Below are 16,420 nucleotides of genomic sequence, written 5' to 3' on the forward strand. Positions count from 1 at the left end.
CAATCCAGCCAAATGCAAAGTCATGAAGATTGGGGAGGGGCAAAGAAGACCGCAGACAGAGTATAGGCTAGGTGGACAAAGACTACAGACCTCACTCAGGGAGAAAGACCTTGGGGTGACCATAACACCGAGCACATCACCGGAGGCACACATCAACCAAATAACTGCTGCAGCATACGGGCGCCTGGCAAACCTGAGAATAGCGTTCCGATACCTTAATAAGGAATCGTTCAAGACACTGTACACTGTGTATGTTAGGCCCATACTGGAGTATGCAGCACGAGTCTGGAACCCACACCTGGTCAAGCACGTCAAGAAGTTAGAGAAAGTACAAAGGTTTGCAACAAGGCTAGTCCCAGAGCTCAAGGGAATGTCGTACGAGGAAAGGTTAAGGGAAATCGGACTGACGACACTGGAGGACAGAAGGGTCAGGGGAGACATGATAACGACATACAAGATACTGCGGGGAATAGACAAGGTGGACAGAGATAGGATGTTCCAGAGAGGGGACACAGGGACAAGGGGTCACAACTGGAAGCTGAAGACTCAGACGAGTCACAGGGACGTTAGGAAGTATTTCTTCAGTCATAGAGTTGTCAGCAAGTGGAATAGCCTAGCAAGTGAAGTAGTGGAGGCAGGAACCATACATAGTTTTAAGAAGAGGTATGACAAAGCTCAGGAAGCAGAGAGAGAGAGGACCCAGTAGCGATCAGTGAAGAGGCGGGGCCAGGAGCTGAGTCTCGACCCCTGCAACCACAATTAGGTGAGTACAATTAGGTGAGTACACACACACACACACACACACACACACACACACACACACACACACACAAACACACACACACACACACACACACACACACACACAAACACACACACACACACACACACACACACACACACACACACACACACACACACACACACACACATACATACATACACATATATATATATGCAATAAGATCACAGTAAACAGGTGATTTCAAAATATGCAAAACAACCACTCTGAAAGAATAGAGAAATTCCAAGCGCGGTCGTGACTACTCACATTATCACATTATGTGAGTAGTCACGAAAGCGCTTGGAATTTCTCTATTCTTTCAGAGTGGTTGTTTTGCATATATATATATATATATATATATATATATATATATATATATATATATATATATATATATATATATATATTGACGTCCTAACTAACCTGTGAAACTGTGACAGCAGCCGACAAATACCAATAAAAATATCGAAGAAAACGCAATATAATTATAATCATGGAGAGCGCTAAACCCGTAGGACTATACAGCGCATGTGGGTGGGGGGTGGAAGGTATTTAGCCTCATTTCAGGGAACCGGAGCACAGATCCAATTTCCTAGATCAAGAGCCCCTCATCAGCGTCAAGGAACCTCCCTTGAGGGTCAAGAAAATACACGTACACATGAAGGAAACTTTCTCAGGTGAATGTATGAAATTTAAATCATGCTCATACAGTTACGCATACATACATGTGTACGCACATACATACATATATGGGACACATAAACAAGGGTTCACAATTGGAAGTTGAAGACTCAGATGAGTCAGGAAGTATTTTTTCAGTCATAGAGTTGTCAGGAAGTGAAATAGTCTGGCAAGTGATGTAGTGGAGGCAGGAACCATACATAGTTTTAAGACGAGGTATGATGAAGCTCATGGAGCAGGGAGAGAGAGGACCTAGTAGCGGTCAGTGAAGAGGCGGGGCCAGGAGCTGAGTCTCAACCCCTGCAACCACAAATAGGTGAGTACATACATACATACATACATATCGTAGTGAAGAGGGTAGTGTGTTAGGTCGTTGAAGCTAAAAACTGTGCTAGCTTAAAAAATAGTTAGACAACCCTGTGAATGAGAAGGGTTGGACTTGGAGGACCTTCTCTTATCTGTCCACTTAAAATGTAGCTCAGGACCTTAAGAGCCGCAAGATATGAATCTTAATGTTGACGTCTCCGATGAATGAGGACTGTGTTTAGGAGTCACTTGGTTGGAATCACTTAGTGCTGTAAACAATATTATGATATACTGTGTCATAATTCGAAGCCAGAGCTCACAGAAGTAGTTGGCCTTGGCTTCATGCTAGTGCAGGTTTTGTCTCACAATAAGAGTTGACCCTTGTTAAGGGAAAGCCAGGCACCAGGAGTTTTGACATCTAAAGCTAACATCCAAGGGCAAGTAGAAGTGCACCCTGGTCAGTTTACAAGGAATATTTGTGAAAGCAATTTCTGGGAAAGGTGAGGGATCACTTGGCTAAAGGTGAGGCTGTTTCCCACTGTGCCTGGGACTAGCGACGCGCTGGAGTAACATACGAAGGTGACATCTGCCTCTCTGGTATCAAGATCTAATAAGCAAGAGGACTCTTGGAGCTCTGCCTCGGGGGAGGGGAGGTTGTATATAAAAGCTTATCAAAACTGAAGCACTTAATGGAAATGAATAACAATGTATATTTTTCGAAAATTTATTGATTAAATCTATGTAATTTACCACCTATGTCTGGCTGTAATAGTTACGTATTTAATGCTACTATTACATAAATTTTCTGAATCTGTGAAAAAGGTCTGTTATCTGTTTTCAGGTGTCCCGAAGCTCGATCGCTAGCGTACTCAGCTCACAACATTGACGTCTGGAGTTCGAATCTCCTCCGGTACGGTTAGAAAACATTAGGGACGTGTTTCCGTAAGACACCTGGTGTCCATGTTCACCCATCAGTAATAATGGGTACCTGGGTGTCAGACGACTGGTGTGGGTCGCATCCTGGGACAAATCTGACCTAATTGCCCGAAATGCTCAGCATAACAAGCGGCTTTCTATATAATAGTATATCACTGATGTCAACTATGGTCTGTATACCTTGTACATGTACTTGTAGTAAATGAAGATATTATTATTATATTATTATCATTATTTAAACAATGTGTGACCTGAGACCGTGATCTACCAGGGACAGTGCTGTTGTTTTCTGTAGCAGGGATAATGATGTTTCTCTTCATAAATTACTTTTATATAGCTGTAGGGAGCCAAGTTGTTCTCTCTCACAGACTACTGGTAGGTAGGTAGACTGTGCAGGTAAAGGTAATCAAGTTGTCTGACTTCATATGAAACTTCTTTATACCTAATGGAACTGAAGTTGTCTCACCTCAAACTGCAGTGATTGAAGTTGTCTCACCTCAAACTATTCTCCACTTCCCCAGGTGGTGCTCTTCCCCTTCCCAAGGTGGTGCTGTCTTCCTTTCCCAGGTGGTGCTACCTTCCACTTCCCCAGGTGGTGCTACTCTCCCCTTTCTAAGTTGGTGCTACCCTCCTCTTCACCAGGTGGTGCTACATGAATCCCAGGATTATAAAAATAATTCTCTCACTCCGCTCTCTCTCTGTCTGTCTGTCTGTCTGTCTCTCTCTCTCTCTCTCTCTCTCTCTCTCTCTCTCTCTCTCTCTCTCTCTCTCTCTCTCTCTCTCTCTCTCTCTCTATCGTACCTCTTGCCCTCCCTCTCTCCCTCCGCCACCCCTTCATCCCTCCTTAAATGAGTTCCCAGGGATACCCCCCAGTGTGATCCCGCAAGGCGACCCCCAGGGTGATCCCCAGGGCAATTCCTCCCCAGGGGAGCCCCCTGGGTGCTCCCCCATGGTGCTTTCACCAGAGTGTCCCCCTCTAGGGTAACCACCAGGGTGATTCCCAGGGTGACCCCCCAGGGTGACTCCCAGGGTGACCCCCAGGGTGGTGTCAGTGGTGGTGTTGTGGTGCTCACCAACAATGGCTGGTTATTGTGTCAAGAGGAGAGTTCAAGGCAGGACACCAGGCATGACTAGACCTGGGGGGGAGGAGGATGAACAGGGAGGGTAGGGAAAGGATGACCTGGGCAGGGCTGGGCAGGACTGGGCAGGGCTGGGCAGGACTGGGCAGGGCTGGGCAGGGCTGGGCAGGACGCAGCAGGGCGAGGCACCTCTTCCTCTCTTCCCCCTGCCTTCTCTACCCTCTTCCCCTCCACTAGGCAAGCCACCCTCACACCTGTTTTGCCTCTCCCACTACCTTCCCACCGATTATCTACTCCCTATTCCTTCCCTGCTCCCTCTCCTCTCCCCAATCCTTGCTCCATCCCTTTCTCCCCTTCCCCTTCCTCCCCTACGCCCCCCTCTCTTGATTTCCTCTGCGTAACACCCTTTATGTCCCATCATAGTTTCGCTGTTTCCTTCCTCATCTCCTTCTACCTTGACCACCCAGTTCTCTCCCTTTAAGTCACTTGATTTCTCTAGGCTGGAATACTGTTGTACATTAAGAAATTGCAGTATGACTCAGTGTTCAGCGAGCCACTAACCAGTTTAAAGATAGACGATCCAAATATTTTTTTCATGAGTGAGCCTCAAAACCCTGCCAATGTAGGCCAGATTTATGACATAACTTTAACTCCACTAGACTTTGAGAAAGCCATCGACGACATGCCCATGCACTCAGCCCCAGACCCAGACTCATGGAACTCGGTGTTCATAAAAAACTGCAAGAAACCCCTCTCACGGGCCCTAAGTACACTATGGAGAAGGAGCTTAGACACAGGCTAGATTCTAGTCACTAAAACCAACAGATATAGCCCCACTCCATAAAGGTGGCAGCAAAGCAGTAGCTAAGAACTATAGACGAATAGCTTTAACGTTCCACATCATAAAAATCTTTGAAAGAGTTCTAAGAAGCAGGATAGCGAACCACCTGGACTCCCAAAAATTGCACAACCCGGGGCAACATGGTTTCAGAGCAGGTCGCTCCTGCCTTTCGCAACTGCTTGACCACTATGATATGGTCCTAGATGCACTGGAAAACAAACAGAATGCGGATGTAGTATACACAGATTTTGCAAAAGCCTTTGACAAGTGCGACCATGGTGTAATAGCACACAAAATGCGTGCTAAAGGGATAACCGGCAAAGCAGGCAGATGGATCTTCAACTTTCTAACCAATCGCACACAAAGAGTAGTGGTAAACAGAGTTAAATCAGATGCTGCCATAGTGAAGAGCTCTGTCCCACAAGGCACAGTGCTCGCACCTATCCTGTTCCTTATTCTCATATCAGACATAAACAGAGATGTAAACCGTAGCACTGTATCATCCTTCGCAGACGATGCTAGGATCTGCATGAGAGTGTCATCCATTGAGGACACGGCAAAGTTCCAAGAAGATATAAACCAAGTTTTCCAATGGGCAACAGAGAACAATATGATGTTCAATGAAGACAAATTCCAACTACTCCGTTATGGAAAACTGGAGGAAATAACTAGAACTGAGTATACTACAAACTCCAATCACACAATAGAGCGGAAAAGTAATGTGAAGGACCTGGGAGCGGTAATGTTCGAAGACCTCACCTTCAAGGACCACACCAATGCCACTATCACGTCTGCTAAGAAAGTGATAGGATGGATAATGAGATCATTCAAGACAAGAGATGCTAAGCCAGTGATGATCCTTTTTAAATCACTTATTCTTTCTAGGCTGGAATACTGCTGTACATTAACATCCCCATTCAAGGCAGGTGAAATTGCAGAGCTAGAGAATGTACAGAGAACCTTTACTGCACGTATAAGTTCCATCAAACACCTTAACTACTGGGAGCGCCTGGAAGCACTTGACTTGTACTCAGTAGAGCGCAGGCGAGAGAGATATATCGTAATGTACACCTGGAAGATTCTGGAGGGACTGATCCCTAATATGCACACAGCAATCACTCAATACGTAAGCAATAGACTTGGCAGGATATGCAACATACCCCCAGTGAAAAGTAGAGGCGTCACTGGTACACTAAGAGAAAACACAATAAGTGTCCGGGGCCCAAGACTGTTCAACAGCCTCCCACCAGCAATAAGGGGCATTACGGGAAGACCCCTGGTTGTCTTCAAGAGGGAGCTGGACAGATACCTAAATACGGTGCCGGATCAGCTGGGCTGTGGTTCGTACGTTGGATTAAGTGCGGCCAGCAGTAACAGCCTTGTTGATCAGGCCCTGATCCACCGGGAGGCCTGGTCGTGGACCGGGCCGCGGAGGCGTTGATCCCCGGAATGCCCTCCAGGTAGACTCCAGGTAGGATGTATTAGTTTAGTCAAGTACCTTAATTACTAGAAATGATTGAAGTCCCTTGACCTGTACTCCCTGGAACGCAGGCGAGAAAGGTACTTCATAATCTACACTCGGAAATTCCTGGAGGGACAGGTCCAAATCTGCACACAAAAAATTACTCCCTATGAAAGCAAAAGACTAGGGAGACAGTGCAACATACCCGCAATGAAAAGCCATGAATACACTAAGAGAAAATACAATAAGTGTTTGGGAATCAAGACTTTTTAAGAGCCTCCCACCAGGCTTAAGGTAAATTATGAATAGATCCTTTGCTGCCTTCAAGAGTGAACTGCACAGGTACCTAAAGTCATTACCCGATGAACCGGGCTGTGGTTCGAATGCTGGATTCCGTGCTGCCTGTATGTAGGTAGGTAGATACCTGTAGGTGCTTCTGGGGGGGCAATGCCCCCTCAAATGCGGTCCTGTCCTCGATCAGGCCTCCCGGTGGATAAGGGCCAAATCAACCAGGCTGTTGCTGCTGACTGCACACAATCCAATGTACGAACCACAGCCTGGCTGATTGGGTACTGACTTTAGGTATCTGTCCAGTTCCCTCTTGAAGATAACCAGGGGTCTATTGGTAATTCCCCTTATGTATAATGGGAGGTCGTTGAACAGTCTTGGGCCCCTGACACCTATTGCATTTTTCATTAGTGTACTCATGGTGCTCCAGCTTTTCGTGGAGGGAATGTTGATCCTCCCTGTGTATTTCACACGTCATTCACCATTCCATATACTTTCCCACTTTCTCCATCCCCTCTTATCAGTCGGTTATCCCAAGTACTTCTCTTCCTTCCTCATCTCCTCTCTTTCCCTTCTTTGGCCTTCCTCCACCCTCTTTTTCTCTCTCTTTTTTCTATCTGCATTGTCCTCCCTTTGTGGAGAAATTTTCTCCAGGAGGGGGGTATCAGCCCCCTTGAGCCCCTTTCAGCCCCTTTCAGCCCTGAGGGGCCCAGCCCTCTCAGAAGGGGCAAGCGTCTTGTTTACTGCTACAGCAAGTAATTGATCCCAGATGCAGTACTAGTATGCGACGTGTGGTCAAGCGACCGCCGCTCCGTGCAAGACTCCAGTGTTACAAAGTGTATTTTAGTAAAAGACAGTCCATCTCTTACCTTAGCAGGACAATTAAGGAAAATCCTGCTCCCACTTTATTACCATGGTAAAGATAGTGTACATTGTTGTCTATGCTTAAGACAGCAAGAATCAAACATTCTGCTTTGCTTCATGGAGGAAGTGGCAAGGAAGCAAAAGTACTAGGTCAGCGTTTCCTTTATGTGCTAGGGGTAGTGACAGTGTAGGAGGCTGTGGCGTCTTCAGATTACTTTTGACTCTACTGAGAGTCACACTGATGCCAGGATAACCAACAAAGAACACTGATCTGTGCGTTAGTGTGAACAAAGTGTCTCATAAAACACAATAAACACTTAAGAGAAGTGTGATCAGCTTCTTCAGTGATAAGATTGTGAACAATAAAGACAAATCTTGTGGAACATAGTGTACCAGTGTGTGTATTCCTAGATTATGGAAGACGTGGACATCCAAGGACACTTCAGCTTCTATCAAGTCACCGATACCTGTCGAAGGTGTGAAGAACACCATAGCTCACGCTACAAGAGCAAGGTAGGTTACGAATTTCTTGTAGTACGGGGGACTGCGCAGTTCTTGAGTCACAAGGAGTTTGTAATCAACCTATAGTCGGCAGTAAGGTGCGGACTTTTGAGTCCACACAAGTAAGTTTGTCAGCAATCCGTGAATGAAATATGCTGACATAACACCCCCTAGGGGAAATTTATTGTTTACATAATATGATCTATTACAGCCCATTGAGAGATGATCATGACAACAATTCAAGACCTCGTCTGCAGGGGCGGCTGTGTAGATGATTTGCTGTCTTTTATTAGCTAAGTATTCCCTATATTTAAAATTATAAACTTAGCTGGTAACACATTTCTCAACACCCTTTTCTTCCCTTCCTCTGCCTTCTCCACCACCTCTCTACCCTCCATTTGCCTTCCCCTCCTCTTTTTCCTCTTCCTCTTCATTTACCACCACCTGTCTACTCTTCCTCTGCCTTCTCAACCACCTCTATCACTCCCTCTACTTATCACACAAATTCTCTTTCCTTCCTCTCCCTTCCCCACTCTCTCCCGTCCCCACCTAGTCCTGGGAGAGGTGAGAAAGGATGAGTTTATTTACACTGTTATCGAGTATTTCCACCTTCCCTTGTTCATCACTCTGGCTATTCTTATGCTTTACTAAGGACGGGGAGGGGATGATGAAGAGGGTAACACATGAGGAGGCTGTCTCTTATTGCTTTCACTTCTTTTCCACCCCTGTATATCACTCCTCCTCCTCACTCCCCCCCCCCCTCATGCCTTCTGTACTAATCAATCACTCCCGCCACTGCAATCATAATAATAATAATAATAATAATAATAATAATAATAATAATAATAATAATAATAATAATAATAATCTTTATTTCTACAAGTACATGGTATACAAGGTATACAGACCCATAGCTGACATCAATGACTTAACATTGGGCCACCCACACCAGTCGACTAACACCCAGATACCTATTTTACTGCTAGGTGAATAGGGTTAGCAGGTGTCTTAAGGAAACACGTGCTAATGTTTCCACCCGTGCCGGGGATCGACCCACGGACCTCAGTGTGTGAGCGTAGTGCGCTAGCAATCTAGCTAAGGGACACCTAAACTCTGTGCCTTGTGATGCCAGGAGTAGTTACCATCTGCCAAAGGTTTAATTAATACGTTGTGTTTGTGTGTTTCCACCCTGGCTGTACTTCTCCGTCTGCACCCTCTTCAGGGCCTTCGTCACCTCCTCTCTTAAGATAAGAAAGGGTGAAGAGAAGACTCGGAGTGTTTACGACCATTCTTTAAAGAAGGCCGGAGTGTGTACTACCATTATTTAAAGAAGACTCGGAGTGTGTACTACCATTATTTAAAGAAGACTCGGAGTGTGTACTACCATTATTTAAAGAAGACCGTAGTGTTTACAACCATTCTTTAAAGAAGGCCGGGGTGTGTACTACCGTTCTGTAAAAAAAGACTGAATCTACTACGGCTTACTTTCAAAATAATTTGTCTCTGCTATTGTGCCACCGTTCACAGGCGGTGGATGGTGGCTTAATTTCATTCCTCGAGTAAGTAGAATCACGAGACATCAAATGACAGAACATTATGGAACACCACAACATAGGCAACCCAACACAAGCTTGAGCAGGAAACTCAAGCTTGTGTTAATTACTAAACCTCTATGACAGAACCATGTAAGCGATCGAAGAAAACCAAAATTCCAATGTGGTTTTCATGGATTTTTGCAAAGCCATGTTGACAAATGTGATCAGGGAGTGACTGCGCACAAATTGAGAGTGACAGGTATAACAGGGAAATTAGATAAATGGACTTTCAATTTCTGACAAACAGAGCACAAACAGTAGTAATAAACATAGCAAAATCCAGTACTAGCAACGTAAAAATTCAATACCCCAAGGCAAGATCCTGGTGCCTGTACTGTTTCTTATCCTCATAGATGACCTACATAACAACACTTGTCAGAGTTTCGTATTATCATCTGCAGACGATACCAAAACTAGCATGAAAATTACCTCGATAGAAGGCTCTCGTGTGTACTCACCTAGTTGTACTCACCTAGTTGAGGTTGCGGGGGTCGAGTCCGAGCTCCTGGCCCCGCCTCTTCACTGATCGCTACTAGGTCACTCTCCCTGAGCCGTGAGCTTTATCATACCTCTGCTTAAAGCTATGTATGGATCCTGCCTCCACTACGTCGCTTCCCAAACTATTCCACTTACTGACTACTCTGTGGCTGAAGAAATACTTCCTAACATCCCTGTGATTCATCTGTGTCTTCAGCTTCCAACTGTGTCCCCTTGTTACTGTGTCCAATCTCTGGAACATCCTGTCTTTGTCCACCTTGTCAATTCCTCTCAGTATTTTGTATGTCGTTATCATGTCCCCCCTATCTCTCCTGTCCTCCAGTGCCGTCAGGTTGATTTCCCTTAACCTCTCCTCGTAGGACATACCTCTTAGCTCTGGGACTAGTCTTGTTGCAAACCTTTGCACTTTCTCTAGTTTCTTTACGTGCTTGGCTAGGTGTGGGTTCCAAACTGGTGCCGCATACTCCAATGTGGGCCTAACGTACACGGTGTACAGGGTCCTGAATGATTCCTTATTAAGATGTCGGAATGCTGTTCTGAGGTTTGCTAGGCGCCCATATGCTGCAGCAGTTATTTGGTTGATGTGCGCTTCAGGAGATGTGCCTGGTGTTATACTCACCCCAAGATCTTTTTCCTTGAGTGAGGTTTGTAGTCTCTGGCCCCCTAGACTGTACTCCGTCTGCGGTCTTCTTTGCCCTTCCCCAATCTTCATGACTTTGCACTTGGTGGGATTGAACTCCAGGAGCCAATTGCTGGACCAGGTCTGCAGCCTGTCCAGATCCCTTTGTAGTTCTGCCTGGTCTTCGATCGAGTGAATTCTTCTCATCAACTTCACGTCATCTGCAAACAGGGACACCTCAGAGTCTATTCCTTCCGTCATGTCGTTCACAAATACCAGAAACAGCACTGGTCCTAGGACTGACCCCTGTGGGACCCCGCTGGTGACAGGTGCCCACTCTGACACCTCGCCACGTACCATGACTCGCTGTTGTCTTCCTGACAAGTATTCCCTGATCCATTGTAGTGTCTTCCCTGTTATCCCTGCTGTGTGTGTGTGTGTGTGTGTGTACTCACCTATTTGTACTCACCTATTTGTGGTTGCAGGGGTCGAGTCTTAGCTCCTGGCCCCGCCTCTTCACCGGTTGCTACTGGGCCCTCTCTCTCCCCGCTCCATGAGCTTTATCAAACCTCGTCTTAAAACTGTGTATGGTTCCTGCCTCCACTACGTCATTTTCTAGGTTATTCCACTGCCTTACAACTCTATGACAAGAAATACTTCCTACTATCTCTCTGATTCATTTGTGTCTTCAACTTCCAATTGTGGCCTCTTGTTTCTGTGTCCCCTCCCTGGAACATCCTGTCTTTGTCCACCTTGTCTATTCCACGCAGTATTTTATATGTCGTTATCATGTCTCCCCTGACCTTCCTGTCCTCCAGTGTCGTCAGGCCGATTTCCCTTAATCTTTCTTCATAGGACATTCCCCTTAGCTCTGGAACTAACCTTGTCGCAAACCTTTGTACTTTCTCTAGTTTCTTGACGTGCTTTATCAAGTGCGGGTTCCAAACAGGTGCTGCATACTCCAGTATGGGCCTGACATACACGGTGTACAGTGTCTTGAATGATTCCTTACTAAGGTATCGGAATGCTGTTCTCAGGTTTGCCAGGCGCCCATATGCTGCAGCAGTTATCTGATTGATGTGTGCTTCCGGAGACATGCTCGGTGTTATACTCACCCCAAGATCTTTCTCCTTGAGTGAGGTTTGCAGTCTTTGGCCACCTAGCCTATACTCTGTCTGTGGTCTTCTGTGCCCTTTCCCTATCTTCATGACTTTGCATTTGGCAGGATTAAATTCGAGAAGCCATTTGCTGGACCAGGTGTCCAGTCTGTCCAGGTCTCTTTGAAGTCCTGCCTGGTCCTCATCAGATTTAATTCTCCTCATTAACTTCACATCATCTGCAAACAGGGACACTTCTGAGTCTAACCCTTCCGTCATGTCGTTCACATATACCAAAAATAGCACTGGTCCTAGGACCGACCCCTGTGGGACCCCGCTCGTCACAGGTGCCCACTGTGATACATCATTACGTACCATGACTCGTTGTTGCCTCCCTGTCAGGTATTCTCTGATCCATTGCAGTGCCCTTCCTGTTATATGCGCCTTATGCTCTAGCTTCTGCACTAATCTCTTGTGAGGAACTGTGTCAAAGGCCTTCTTGCAGTCCAAGAAGATGCAATCAACCCACCCCTCTCTCTCGTGTCTTACTTCTGTTATTTTATCATAAAACTCCAGAAGGTTTGTGACACAGGATTTGCCTTCCGTGAATCCGTGCTGGTTGGCATTTATACTCTTGTTCCGTTCCAGGTGCTCCACCACTCTCCTCCTGATAATCTTCTCCATAATTTTGCATACTATACACGTCAATGACATAGGTCTATAGTTTAGTGCCTCTTTTCTGTCTCCTCTTTTAAAAATGGGAACTACATTTGCCGTCTTCCATACCTCAGGTAGTTGCCCAGTTTCCAGGGACGTGTTGAAGATTGTGGTAAGTGGCACGCACAACATATCTGCTCCCTCTCTAAGGACCCACGGGGAGATGTTGTCCGGTCCCATTGCCTTTGAGGTATCGATGTCCCTTAGCAGTTTCTTCACCTCCTCCTCATCTGTATGTATGTCGTCCAACACTTGTTGGTGTATTCCTTGCTGGTGTCCCCAATATGGTCTGTCCCCCCAGAGTCCTTCCTGTCTCTACTGTAAATACTTCCTTAAATCTCGTGTTGAGCTCCTCACATACCTCTTGATCGTTTCTTGTGAGTTCTCCACCTTCTTTCCTCAGCCTTATCACCTGGTCCTTGACTGTTGTCTTCCTCCTAATGTGGCTATACAGCAGTTTCGGGTCAGATTTGACTTTCGATGCTATGTCGTTTTCATACTGTCGCTGGGCCTCCCTCCTTATCTGCGCATACTCGTTTCTGGCTCTTCTACTAATCTCCTTGTTTTCCTGGGTCCTATGCCTCCTGTACCTTTTCCATTCTCTGTTGCACTTAGTTTTTGCCTCCCTGTACTCACCTATTTGTACTCACCTATGTGTGTGTGTGTGTGTGTGTGTGTGTGTGTGTGTGTGTGTGTGTGTGTGTGACTCAAATAATATTTGCACTAATAACTCATTACAGTTGTGACCGGGTGTGGATATGTGAATTGCTCATTACTTTGTAATATGTTCATGATTGTAGCTATATATAACGTGTGGATGATTCATTACCTTTGTAACTTGGTCATGACTGTGACCAGATCTACCTGGAGTTCATTACCCTTGTTGTCCAGTTATCAAAACTTTATGGTCCAGTCCCTGGACCCATTATGTACCTCTGTAAGCCTTTGACTACCGCCCATAGGATGGGTTTGGGGTGCATAATAAAAAATATTAAACTAACTAAGAAGACACAGAAAACCAGGAAGTTGTAAACAAAGTCTTGCAGTGGGCAGTGGTGAGTAGCAAGTTGCAGCAGCTTAGCTGTGGAGCGAATGAAGAACTCAAGAGAGACCCCTGTATACAAAATGACAGAATATCACCAAAAAGAACGAAATGAACATGTGAAAACTAAAGGGGTAATAATATCAGCTGAGCTTCAGAGAACACAATAATTCAAATATCACAAAAGACAGGAAAATAATGGGGTTGATAATGGGAAGATTTCAAAGGGAAACAGCGTCAGTAGAGACACTTTTTAAACCACTTGTGCTCTCTTGCTTAGAGTATTGTTCAGTGTTGACGGCTTCTTTTAGGGCACGAGAGATATCAAACCAGGAACAGATTCAAAGTACATTTACATATAACACTGCCAATAAAACATTTAAATTACAGGGAATGCCTCAAGGTCCTAAATATGCATTAAGTAGAGCGGGGAAGAGAAAATACATGGTAACATACAAGTGGAAGATGCCTAAGAGTCTGTTTTCACATTTGCACACCACCAAAACAACATACTGGAGTGAAAGATATAGGAGAATGTGTAAAATAAAAATTGTGAAAAAAAAGAAGTGTAGCCATGAGCACAGTAAGAAAACATAGTGTCAACATCCGTGGGTCCAGACAGTTTAACACTACCACATATATCAGAAAGGCTGCCAGAACAAGTGTAGCAGCTTTTAATAGGAAATTGGACATGTATCTCTGCCAAGTGCCAGATCAACCAGGCTGTGCTTCATACGTGAGCCAGCAGGACGCCTGCAGTAACAGCTTGGTTATCAACAATCGGGGCCCAGGACCAGAATAATATTAGATGAGAAATAAACAATATAATAAGTATTTGCTTAGAATAGAGGCTTGTGTATATCTATTATCCACTGAGTTCTATAATGAAAGTAGATAAGCACGTTACACGGAGCAACTTGCAATGTAAACACACTGACTGAAGTTGTAGCAACCAACCTTAATCTTGGTTACTAATACTTCTGAAAGTTTGGCAGAAATACAGATGATGAAACTAAATGCAAAGTATGTGGCCAGCATTATGGTCACTTTATTCAGCACTATGATCTTCATTGTCCACTTACTGAGGAATATAGGGATAGATATGATAATAGTATAAGTGATATGTCAGCGTATTTTATTCGTAAAAATAAGATGCCAAACATATTAAACAAATGTACCAAATCTGCTTGCAACAAAGAGAGTTGTAGATATAAATCTAGACGAACTCGTGTTAGTCCTTCCGGGGCCTAGGTCCTAGGGTTTCTGTGCATTTGCGCTGCGGTCCACAGGATGGATATGAGGTGCACTATAAACAGCCAGTTCGGAGGAAAAATTTGATCTTCTTTTCCCTGATAACATGAATCCGGGTTATACAATTATTTATACTTTTGGTTATATTCTTTCAACTTGCGTACATTGTGTTAATTAACGTTAAAACAACCTAATCTAACTTAACTAACCTGAACCTAACCAAACCGAAGCTAACTTACCCTAACCTAACTAAACTTAACTCAGCTAACTAAAATTTAATCAAATCAAAATTAACCTAGGATGAAGCTAGTACAGGAAAAAGGTGCTGGCAAGCAAATGCACTCTGTAAGACTGGTTTGCACATGTGGGTGTGACTGTCAACATTATGTGAAAGAACTGGGTCGCTGAAGCAAGGATGCTGCTGTTTCTGTGATCCGGATCTTCAACGTTAGGTGGCAAAACGTGTTTCAACTTCATTCTTGACGTTGGGTCTTATCGTCAGTGCTGCCTTATCTCTGCTCCTTTCATTCCAGGCTAACTAAACTAAACGTTTACAATTCTTCTTTGAGTGAATCATATGATGTTGCAAACCCACACATAAATGTATGTCAATTTTTCATTGTAATCCCGATAAAAATAAATTACTTCTCCAAACACAGCCTCAAGTTTGCGGCAGATATGGAACATGGTTCTTCGTTGAGGTTTTCACAGTCGTAACACCGAAAGCATTGATACCCAGCACTAGTCTTAGATATGATGTCAGAGGAACCACATGTAAACTGACAACCAGTGCTGTGATAAGTGTACAGAGCTCACTATACGACTGTCTCTTTGCAGCATCATACTTTTCCTCAGTGTGGCCTTCAGCTACACTGCTGGCTACAGCTGCATCTGCATCCTTTGTGGAGAGACGGTAGCAAGACCTGCAGTGGTAGCCTTCAGCAGCTATCAATTCCCTGCTGACAATGACAAGCGTTCTCATACAGTTTCCTGACTGCAACTTTGTTGGCTCTTTCATCTGCTTCTAGCTCAGTGCACAGTGTAAGAGCCTTTCTTGAGTTTTCACATCTCAAGTGCTTATTTGCTTTCTTTCAGAAGATGCACTTTGCATCCATGAACTGTCGATTGATAATCCAACTTTCCTGAAACATGACTCTCGAAATCGTAATGACACGATTGCAAACAAACCATACCACGGGCGGGGATAGAACCCGCGATCAGAGAGTCTCAGTGGCTAACGCGACGGTCTGGAGTTTTGAGACTCTCTGATCGCGGGTTCTATCCCCGCCCGTGGTATGGTTTTTTTTTTTTCCTGAAACTTCTGACGCGGCTTTATCTGTTGGATTTTGTTTGGCGATAATGCCAGCAAGAAGTTATATCATGGTAAACATGCTTCGACATCTCCTGTGGCGGGTCAACCCTGGTATCTCCTTATCAGGAAAGAAATTTATGAGTACGACTGAAGTGGCGTCTGTTTTCACCATCTCTCAAGAAGTGTTCCAAGCGTCAGTGACTTTTAGTAATATCAGATTTGAGTTTGGATCTTAAACTGAATTTGAATCAGACAATCCATGAGTGTATTCTTCGGTTCTAAGGCTTCGTTCCCGCCTCAGGGACTGGGTTCATCTTCAGTTATATAATAAATAGCATTTCTAAAAATTTTCTGATACGTTTAAAGATATATTTTTTCATTTATGTTAATGTAAAAATTATTAATTATGCATCAAAAGAACCTTAGAAAACTTACCTAACCTTATTATAGCAAGCGCAATTTAATTTAGCATAATCAAACTAAATATATTTTACATAAGTTTACAATAATTTAATAATAAACAAACACAATGAAACATATTTATATC

The sequence above is a fragment of the Cherax quadricarinatus genome, chromosome 70 (assembly GCF_038502225.1).
Source record: "Cherax quadricarinatus isolate ZL_2023a chromosome 70, ASM3850222v1, whole genome shotgun sequence".
NCBI lineage: Eukaryota > Metazoa > Arthropoda > Malacostraca > Decapoda > Parastacidae > Cherax > Cherax quadricarinatus.